This window comes from Ictalurus punctatus, chromosome 12 (genome assembly GCF_001660625.3).
Source record: "Ictalurus punctatus breed USDA103 chromosome 12, Coco_2.0, whole genome shotgun sequence".
Classification (NCBI taxonomy): Eukaryota; Metazoa; Chordata; class Actinopteri; order Siluriformes; family Ictaluridae; genus Ictalurus; species Ictalurus punctatus.
This window is the reverse complement of record NC_030427.2, coordinates 14330047-14340081: the sequence shown is the minus strand read 5'-3', so window position 1 is coordinate 14340081 and position 10035 is coordinate 14330047. Positions and strand designations below refer to the sequence as shown.

The following is a 10035-nucleotide window of genomic DNA, read 5'->3' as shown; positions in this document are numbered from 1 at the left end:
ACTCAAAACCTTTGTGATGAACTGGAACACCGGCTGCAGCCCAGCAATCAACATCAGTGCCTGACCTCACTGATGCTCTCATGGCTGAATAAACACAAATCTCCACAGCCACACTCCAAAATCTAGTGGAAAGCCTCCACAGAAGAGTGGAGGTTGTTATAACAAAGCAAAAGGGGACTAAATGTGGAATGTGATGTTCAACAAGCACATATGGGTGTGATTATCAGGTATTATCATTGTAAGTCCACATACATATAATGTGTGTTCTTTACTTTTCTTTTTCTGTTGGAATGAAAAGAGGTTGTAACTAGTTGTTGATATTTTCCATGCATTAAAACTACATAATACACCATCAACACTTGAATTATTATTATTATTATTATTTTTTAAATTTTTGTGGGAATCCATCAGCACGAATTGGATGACCATTCAGATAGCAGATACCTGTGAGAACAAGAGCATGTCCAATTTGTTCGATTAAATTCAGTTTTTACACGGACTAAATATTTCTCTTCGAGATTAGCTATGAAAATTGTGAACATTATTGGTTTTTGGTTTGTCCGAAACAAAACAAATCTTTTAGCATACTGACCAACACGATTATGGCAGCTTTTGCAATTTGACTGTTCTTTTTTCCCCTTATTCTGTGGGTTCTCACAAAAAAGAAGCCTCAATAAGCATTTAGCTCTGCCCACTTACTGTAGATTCTGAGCTAATCTAGTTAATATGTGAATGAAACCTACTTTTTGAACTAGTCCTATGGTTTTTGGCTATGATTTTCACAAATGTAGTTGGGTATCAATCTATTCAGGAGAGAGTAAAGCTCAATAAAGTTCAAAAACTTTGAAAAAAAATTAAGAACATTAAACAACATGATTGTCAAATGCCAGTCAATTCTTGTGAGGTGGAACCTAATTCACGTAAATAGCTGTAACTCATGAATGGTCCATTTAGCTGTGCCCACTGAGATTTATGATAATTTGCTTAATATTCAAAACTGATTTTTGCCCTATTTTCATACATTTGGTGTCATATTACCCAGGAAATTCTGAACCTCAATAATTATCAAAAACATTTTGAGAGTTGTAAATAATATGGCCACAACATGCCAGTCAGTCATTGCATGGCAGAGCTTAATTTACTCAAATAGCTGTAAAATTGAGTTGGGACATTTATCCACACTTCTGTGTTTATGAATACAGAAGTGAAAGAATGAGTGTTTCAGAACGTCCTGTGGGAGAGTGAACAATGGCAGTAAATACAGTTTTTAATCACTGAAGCATGCCTCACACCCTAATACTCTAATACTCCAAAGTGTGGTTATAATGTAGTCCATCAAATGTTAAAATAATTAGAATGATAGGAAATGTTTTAATCAATCAAAGGCCTAATAATGACTTTGAAATGTGTTTCAATCATGAAGAGAGAAGGGCTTAAGGTTAAATCAGCATTTAAACATGATTATGTTGTAATAATACATGGAATATTTTATTAATCAGAAAATAAGTGAAAATCCATGTAGGTGAAATTAGGACAAATTGGTGTAACTCCAGCTTGTGGGAAATCACTGAGTACCCATTTCTCACTCCTAGTTTGTATCTTTTTGAACACAATTTAACCTGTCCTTTATTTATCTTTTTGATAGCCTGGAATTCGTTGCTCCTTAGTGGGTATTCACTATTATTGCCAAGCTTTATGAGTAGTCTATTGTTTAAATTGCAGAAGTTAGAAAATACAGAATATGCATCTACTGATAAAGCCACCTGTGTGTGAGAAGATGCAGCAATGTTCATGGATGTGTGTGTGTGTGTGTGTGTGTGTGTGTGTGTGTGTGTGTTAGTTTACTAAAAGTCTTCCTTTATACTCATCAAATAAAAGATGGATGAACTCTAGAGAATCCTTGTTTTGAAAGTGTATAAAATTTTGTATCAAGATGGAGTCCAGCAGTTGCTTTGCAAATCGACTCGGCTCTTGTTACTTTTTTGTAATAAAAGTCTAATGTCTTTTTGGCATCAAATCCCTCGAGACTCAGAAGTTTTTATTTTTTGCTGAAGAAGATTCCACAATGATACTGTACTTGACTATACACTACTCACAGCAAATTCTCCTTTTTAGTAAATGGTATGTTTTATTAATTTAATTGAAACAGAAATACATGTGGTATTTTGCACTACACAGTTGAGAAACTAATCAATTTTTGAAAATTAAATCAATGTTGGAGTGTAGATTTATTTTTATACTGATTATCTTGGTTATTCCAGCTAAATGTATGCATATAGATCAGAGCTTTAAAAATAATTAGTTTATGGAAATTAAAATACCTGGAAGTTTTTAAAATGCCGTAATTATATAACAAAAATATTAGCGACTACCATACTCTACTGCACTATACCATACTAACAGACTTTTTAACATTAATCCTTGAATTAAACAAACAAACAAAAAAAAGCAACGCATGCACAGTAAACCGCTGTACGATTCTTATTTGGACTGCGCATGCGCCAGCTATGGTAACATCCGAATCAGTAGGCGGCAGTAGTGAACTATACAGCTGTACGCAACTTGCCGTAGAAGAAGAGGAAGAACGGCAATAAAACGACGAGGAAGAGTTTAAATGGCGTTGTTGCCCATCAAAAAAAAATGCCGACGTTATGCTGCAGGTGACAGCTAGAAGGTATTATCACCTTTGTTAATATTAGTTGAATGTTTAGCGTTTAGTTTCGTCTAAAAGTCGGGTGTTTTGCTTCTCACTCCAAACCAGCAAAACATCCAATCGAACAGCAATTAAAAATAAATATCCTTGTGTTTATTATACTTAATGTACTGCTTACTTTCTTTTAAGACTACATTACGCAGTAGTTTAGACACTTGTTGATGTTTTCACACACAGCACAGTTCTGTGTATATTCATGTTATATTTTATTTATTATATTTTTACTTCTTCTGCAGCATCTAGAGAATTATGCAAATGAACAAGAAACACAACCAAACGCACTAAAGGATACTTCTTGTTCTTTTTATTTTTTCAAACCGCACAACAGCGACTAGATTTTGTAAAGTACTGGCATAAAGTTGGTTTGACGCTGGAGGCTCGATATTCGCAGATATGCGGAAATTAAGGGACCGTCTCTAAAGTTACATACGACATTGTTATACACGTTTCTAACTTCAATAGCATTTGAAGGGAATGACTTGCAGTCACACAACCAACTGTAAAGTGTTCATGTAGTTGTCAGGTAGGACGCACACCTTCTAGATTTTTGATATTTATTAAAATATACTATCATGTAAATATTGCCATGTATTTCACTACAAAATGAATTCATACACAATATTCCCTAATTTAAAGCTCACTAGCATTTGAAGGGAATGACTTGCAGTCATAAAACCAACTGTAAAGTGTTCGACTAGGTATCTGCTATAATGCACACCATTTAGATTTTTTATATTTAATAAAATAAACTGTCAAATCATATCTAAACATTTATACCATATGGACTCGTACACAAAATATACCATAATTTTATATATATATATATATATATATATATATATATATATATATATATATATATATATATAGCATACCAAAATAACAATAGCATTTGAAGGGAATGGTTTACAATCACAAAACCAAATGTAAAGTGTACATGTAGATGTTGGCTATAACACACACCTTTTTAGAAATTTTATATATATATATATATATATATATATATATATATATATATATATATATATATATATATATATATATATATATATATATATATATATATATATATATAAATAAATAAAATTTTATATATATAATAAATAAAATTTTATATATAGAAATCTGGATCCAGGATGGATGTATGTCAGCTCCAGTATTTACTACGTCACTACTGAGTAGTCGAGTTGGACTGAGAGCAGACGGGACTGCAGAGAGAGGAGCAGACCTGGTGATCATAAACAGCATAGAGGAACAGGTGAGAGAGACCCTCTCATTAATTCTCATATTTTACTATTACAATGACCGGAGTTCATCAGTAAAATCCTGTGCAGCAGAAAAGCTTGTATTGGACTGAATGACCGAAACAGAGAGGGTGAGTGGAAGTGGGTGGACGGTACACAGCAGTAGGTAAGAAACCACTAAACTAATATTTTCTCATGATGAGTTACTGACTCTTCTTTGCCCTGAGAAACACACAGTGGATCCTCAGTCAAAAACAGTAGCAGTGAGAGATGTAATCATCTGATTGGCTAAAATATTAAAATCCAGCAAGAGTGATAAATAATGAGCACTTTGGTAAACATTCCATTACACCATTTTAATGAGATAAGATTACTGAAACACTGCATTTGTTGTTTTTTAAAAAATATTACTCTCTCAGGTTTTATACCTGGACTTCCTGAACACGTTTTCACTGACTGAATTTGAATTGTTTCAGAATGCATGTTTATTTTTACAAAGCCTTGTCCCACTCTGACAATTACCCATAATCCCATTATGTTTATGTATATATTTCTGTTATATTTCAGTGTTTTAACAAGTTTTTCAAAAATAAATCAACAAAAAGGACTGACCAGACCACCAAAATAAAGGACAAATGATCCTGTTCCAGTTTATTTATTTCAGTCACTACATACAGTCACAGGAGTGAGGTGCATTTGGTGTTTCCTGAAAAACACTCAAACACACAACAGCAGCAAACTGTTATGTTGCCCTGTTATCTTTGAAGAGGAGCAAGGATGACATCTGTGTTCTTCTGCTCACTCTCAGCTCTGTACAGATGTTGATCTTGGATGTAGAGCACCACAGGATCAGACAGCAGGTAGCGCACACTCTGGCCCTTGCACACAGCTCGTCTCACGTGTGTGGCCAAGATCTCATTGGTCACCCATTCCCTCACGATGTGGATGTTCTTATGATGATTGCGCAGCACATCAGACTTGTAGACAAACTTCTCTGCATCATAACCACTCTTGGTGATGGACACAATCCCAAAGCGGCCTGCGATCTCCACAATGTCCTCCTTCTTCCACTGATTGGGGATACTGAAGGACACCAACATGTCTGCTCCACACAACAACTTGAGCTAAAGAGTTTCTGATCTGTTGTGATCTGATGAACTTTCCTCATTTTCCTCCAGTCTTCTCTTCTTTGAGAACTTTAGTGTTTCCACCTTGTCATGGTTCTCCTCTGCTGATGATAACTCAGCATGATGGTGTCTGATAACTTTGACTGTTTCCACCCACTCAGCCTGCTGACTTTCCCAGTCATCTACATTGATCCAGCTAGAGTTCTTTGTTGCTAATTTGGCCATCTGTGACAGGCCATACCCTCAGTATGCCGGAGTGGGTATACTCATTCCCACAGCGTGAAACTCACGCAATGTTGAGGTTCCTTTAAAAGGGAACATCTGAGTTATGCATGTAACATTGTTCCCTTCTCAGGGAGCAAGGTTAAACCGTGTAAACCATGTCATCAGCCTTATTATCTGAGCTGAATCGTGTCTTCACTTCAGATAATGAATATGATGACATGGTTTACAAGCGCCGTTTTATAATGCCACATCATCTGACCACGGCAGGCCTATAAATAAGCGTGATTTCACACAGAATTCAGATACTAGTCACATGCAAGGGCGCTTCCCACAACGTGAAGCCCACTCAACGTCGTCGTCTTTTCTCAGGGAACATGGTTACATGTGTAACCCTGACATTTTGACTACTACATATGGTGGTAGTCCATCATCCATCTCCATCACATCCTGCATCCGCTCGATATAGATGCGTTCTTAATATAATCCCATAAGTACAGAAATCTCTGTTGGAGAACTCAATACTGATCCAGTACAATTTCTGTACTCTAGACTATTATACCATGTCTTAGCTAAGTGTAATTAAATATATTCTATTCCAACTCTCTCACCAGGGCTCTGTCCTGAAGTTCCATAGTAAACCACTTGTGGCTCAGGATTTCCTCAAAAGTTGGCTGATTATGAGGGTTTTTCAGGCACCATGATATCAGATGGCAGCACTCTGTGTTGGTAGTTATGAGACAGGGTGAGAGAAATTAAAACTCAAACAAATATGAATAATTTTTACAGTCAGTAGTTTTACATCTTTATGCTACAGTTCTAAATGTGATGCTTCGGCAATGCTAATTATTTTCTCACCTTCAGAAACGGACTTTGAACACTTCTCAATTATACAATCTGAGCTGGGAAAGCAAATGTCTCCACAGATCAATCAAGAGTACAGCCAAACTCCAGAAGTAAGTAGAAAGTCTTAAACAGAAAGCAGGTGTTTTATTGAAAAAAAGAGAGAGAGCAACAACCATAACAGAATAAAAATTCTCCACTGCACTGATTATATCACATCTCCTCTGAACCGACCTAAATCGCTTGTGCAAGTGTAGTTTTCTAACAGAAACTCTCCACAGCCAAAATCGATCAACTTCACTTCCAGCGTGTCCGTATTTACGAGAACATTATCGGCCCGGATGTCACCGTGAACAACTCCCCCATTTAAAGCAGTGATGAGCAGCTCGAAACACCTGCAACATTATATCTCGACTCAGACGTTCAGACAACCGACCATCTTTCTTACTTTCACAGAATTTCCGGAGGTCCATGCAGGGGACGGATCGCTCCAGCACCAAGACGAAAGAAGTGCACATGTCGATCCATTCCAACAGCTCCACCACATTCACACAGGGAGATCTAGATCAACACTCTTCCTCCGATATCTATTATGAACAATCGGTAGTAAAATCTAGGAACAAGTAAATGGATGCATCATTTTTGGTCTAGATCTGCTCTATAATGTGATTGTGATTTACACCTTACTGCTTCTCTACAGAATCTCTGAAGTAAAGGAAGTTTACATACGAATGAGTCTTCAGCCATTTTGAGCACCTATTTCATGGCAACCTGTTCACATGGACAAAACAGAATGAGTCATTTCAACAATCCTTCATTGTACTAATTAGTATAAGTACTATAATTATGTTTATAATAATATTTATTATATTTATATTATAATTAGTGCAATTCACAGCCCTTACATTTTAGGTATCAGCAAATGGAAACTTTCCTGTGCATTATAAATTCATTAATCCACAATCCTACATTGGGTGAATTATTGTACATGTGGATTCTACATCCTTGGTGTGTGCTGTTGTTGTTAAATTACAAGTCAAACAAATTAGTATTTAAATCCTGTAAAATCCTGTAGTATTTGGACTTTAAAAAAAATAATAAAAAAATTCTACTGTTAATTCTTCATTTATACTGTTATTACTTCTTTTGTTCTGTCGGTTGCGACAGAATGTGCTGTGACCTTTTTAATTTTCACCTGTAACAGCATTTTGTATGGAAATGCAAGGGTTTGGTTTGAGCACTACAATTTTCTGATGATCATTTTTATGAACATACAATGGACCTCATTTATTTTGGCTGTATTTTCCCACTCGCTGTTGCATTCAAATCAGTTCATATCAGTGATTCATGCACTGTCGCAATCATTAGTGAATGAAACCTTCAGAATACAGACATGGGTGAAGATAATGAATCTGTTTGTATCTCAGAGAAGTGTGTCATTGCTTTACAATTCCTATACTGAGCTGATTAGTGCTAATGAACTGTACATGTGTAGACTTATCACCTGTAACCCATCTGCCTTATGCACGCCTGTGTAGACAGTGCCTAAGCTTCCTTTCCCCACCAGCTCTCCCACAGTGTAGCGGGAATCTTAACTCCTCTGTTGCGCACACACACACATGCAAAATCCTTCAATTCAATAGAAATAAGACTGAAAGAGCCTTGTGTTCTTGTCGTCTCTTGCAGTACACAGTGATGACGTGTGTTTGTTGATAATGATTGCATCATCAAATTGTTGTTCTGTGATCCTGTCTCTGAATATCGTGTCTTAAATATGAGCATCTGGATTAAATTAAATGGACTAAGTAACAGGAAGTAAGTTCCAGATACATGTATTTTGTAATAATCCAGTTTCTGTCTCTGTAATAGAAATAGACAGTATAAATACTTTTGTGTAATTTTTGCAGATATCTAAACACTGATCGTTTCTGTCCCTCACCAAAGACTTACATTTAGCTGTAAGTACATAAAGCTGTGCTGGATTTTAACTTTATAATAAATCATTACATGGTGCAACTATGAAAATCTAGACTATTCAACTTTTGTTTTCCAACCCAATTTAAAAAGCTAATTTTATTGAGTTATTTGTCGCTAGCTACACAGCACTGTACGTACCTTGGGACTCCTGAGACTCATAACTACATGATATGGACTCCACCACGTCAACATAAAAGTGAGAATGTGCACTGAATGCTCTGTACAGCCGGAAAAGTTTTAGCAGCCACTCTGCTTTTTCTTCTTCTGTCCCTTGGAGCAGCTTGTCACAGAGCTACAATAGAGACAGGGGAAGTAAAGCACTGATGAAGACTGCAGTTGTAACCTAGAAGCAAACATGAATCCTCCTACTTACCATTATAACCCATTCCATAAAGTAGCTGTTGATGAGCCTAGGGAACGTGAGGATGTTTCTAGCACCTGAGCACAAAGTCCAGCATTAGCTAGATCGCAGGTGTAAAGGTACTTGAACTCCTGAAACAGGTAGAGAACTGTTCATTCTCAGTACAATGGTTCCTAGTTGAATTTGAGATGAAAAAGAGAAGAGTAATTCAAACCTGGAAGTGTGGCTGCCTGACCCCTGAGGTCAGAGACAGCACGTACTCATAGATCTCAGTTTTCTCCATCACCTCCTTTGAGACTGAGTGATGGTTATTAACCCTTGTACAAAGAAAAAACATCAAGTTAAGAAAATAAGCACACACAAGCTTACAGATACATGCCCAGGAAACTGCTCTCTCTCTGTCTCTGTCTGTCTCTCTCTCTCTCTCACACACACACACACACACAACGTACCAGTCATATCCAATCACGTGAAATCGCCTACGTGATCCCAGCACCATTTGTGCCACCATGTAGCAAATATGTGATGCGTAGATCAATCCTTATTATCAAATCATGTTTCTCAAAATAACTTCTTCCAACAACCAAGCAACTGTCAAAGTCTCTGAGATTCTTTGCTCATTCTGATATTTGCAGTGAACATTAACTGAAGCTCTTGAGCTATATCTACATGACTTTATACATTGTGCTGCTGCCGCCACGTGATTGGCTGATGTATGGATGTTCCTAATAAAGTGGACAGTGAGTGTAGTTAATTCCAGAAAAACCCTGTTACTGTGGAGTGTATCCGTACCTAAATCGTCTCCCATTTCAATAATGGCTTTTCTGTGCTCATCCCCTGTAGCAGCGGAGCCTCACCAGAGGAAGACACCAATCCTCCTGGTTCTTAACACGGCCAAGCTGTAGCAGAACGTGTCACGTTAGTCCCCATGATACTGACAAAAACAATACACACAGTACAGATAGACGCTGATGCTGAAACTCTCACCTTTCTCCTCACACAGCTGTAGCCCTTGATGATTTCAACCATCATTACTCTCTGTAAAAGAAAAATATCTTTAATTAGCACATCTACCCTACAGATATTTATTGATGTTTGCACTTCACAGAATCTCTGGATATTGTTAATCATCATCCTTCAACAATGATAACCACAGCACATAATGAACTCTAGCATTACTCCATTTCCATTACAGAAGTTCTCCATAATCATCCAGAAGAAATAGGATTTCTGTTGATCAGGGTCATCCAGGTGTTGCAAACAATCCTGACATTTCCCCTGGACAAATCTGATCAGGTCATCCTTCTGCACCTTATCACTGCAACAGATGATATATAAACAACTGGATTATATAGATTACTGCACATACACACACACACACACAGACACTTTAACCACCTGGTGATACACTTCAGAACATCAATGCAAATATTTAACGTGTTAGAGAAGAAAGAGCATCGCACCTCATCAGAGGATCAAGAAATAGTGCATCCTGCCCATCAGGTCCTTCTTCTGGTCCAGGTGTAAAAACCTCAGTGCCATTTTTCA

The 10035-nt window shown here is 37.0% G+C and overlaps 1 long non-coding RNA gene and 1 pseudogene across 4 annotated transcripts; one reads left to right on the top strand and one right to left on the bottom strand.

Annotated features, from left to right (window-relative positions):
- Window positions 1–2552: 2552 nt before the first annotated feature.
- Window positions 2553–7806, top strand: LOC108272365 (uncharacterized). 4 transcript variants are annotated; one of them, XR_001814059.3, is made up of 7 exons: window positions 2553–2674; window positions 3835–3971; window positions 4048–4123; window positions 5921–6051; window positions 6171–6262; window positions 6606–6752; window positions 6850–7806. It is a non-coding gene; the product is annotated as an uncharacterized LOC108272365 (long non-coding RNA). The 4 variants fall into 4 exon arrangements; XR_001814058.3 differs by having other exon boundaries at window positions 4051–4123; window positions 6606–7806; XR_001814057.3 differs by having other exon boundaries at window positions 6606–7806.
- Window positions 4713–5334, bottom strand: LOC108272364 (nicotinamide/nicotinic acid mononucleotide adenylyltransferase 1-like; annotated as a pseudogene).
- Window positions 7807–10035: the final 2229 nt, after the last annotated feature.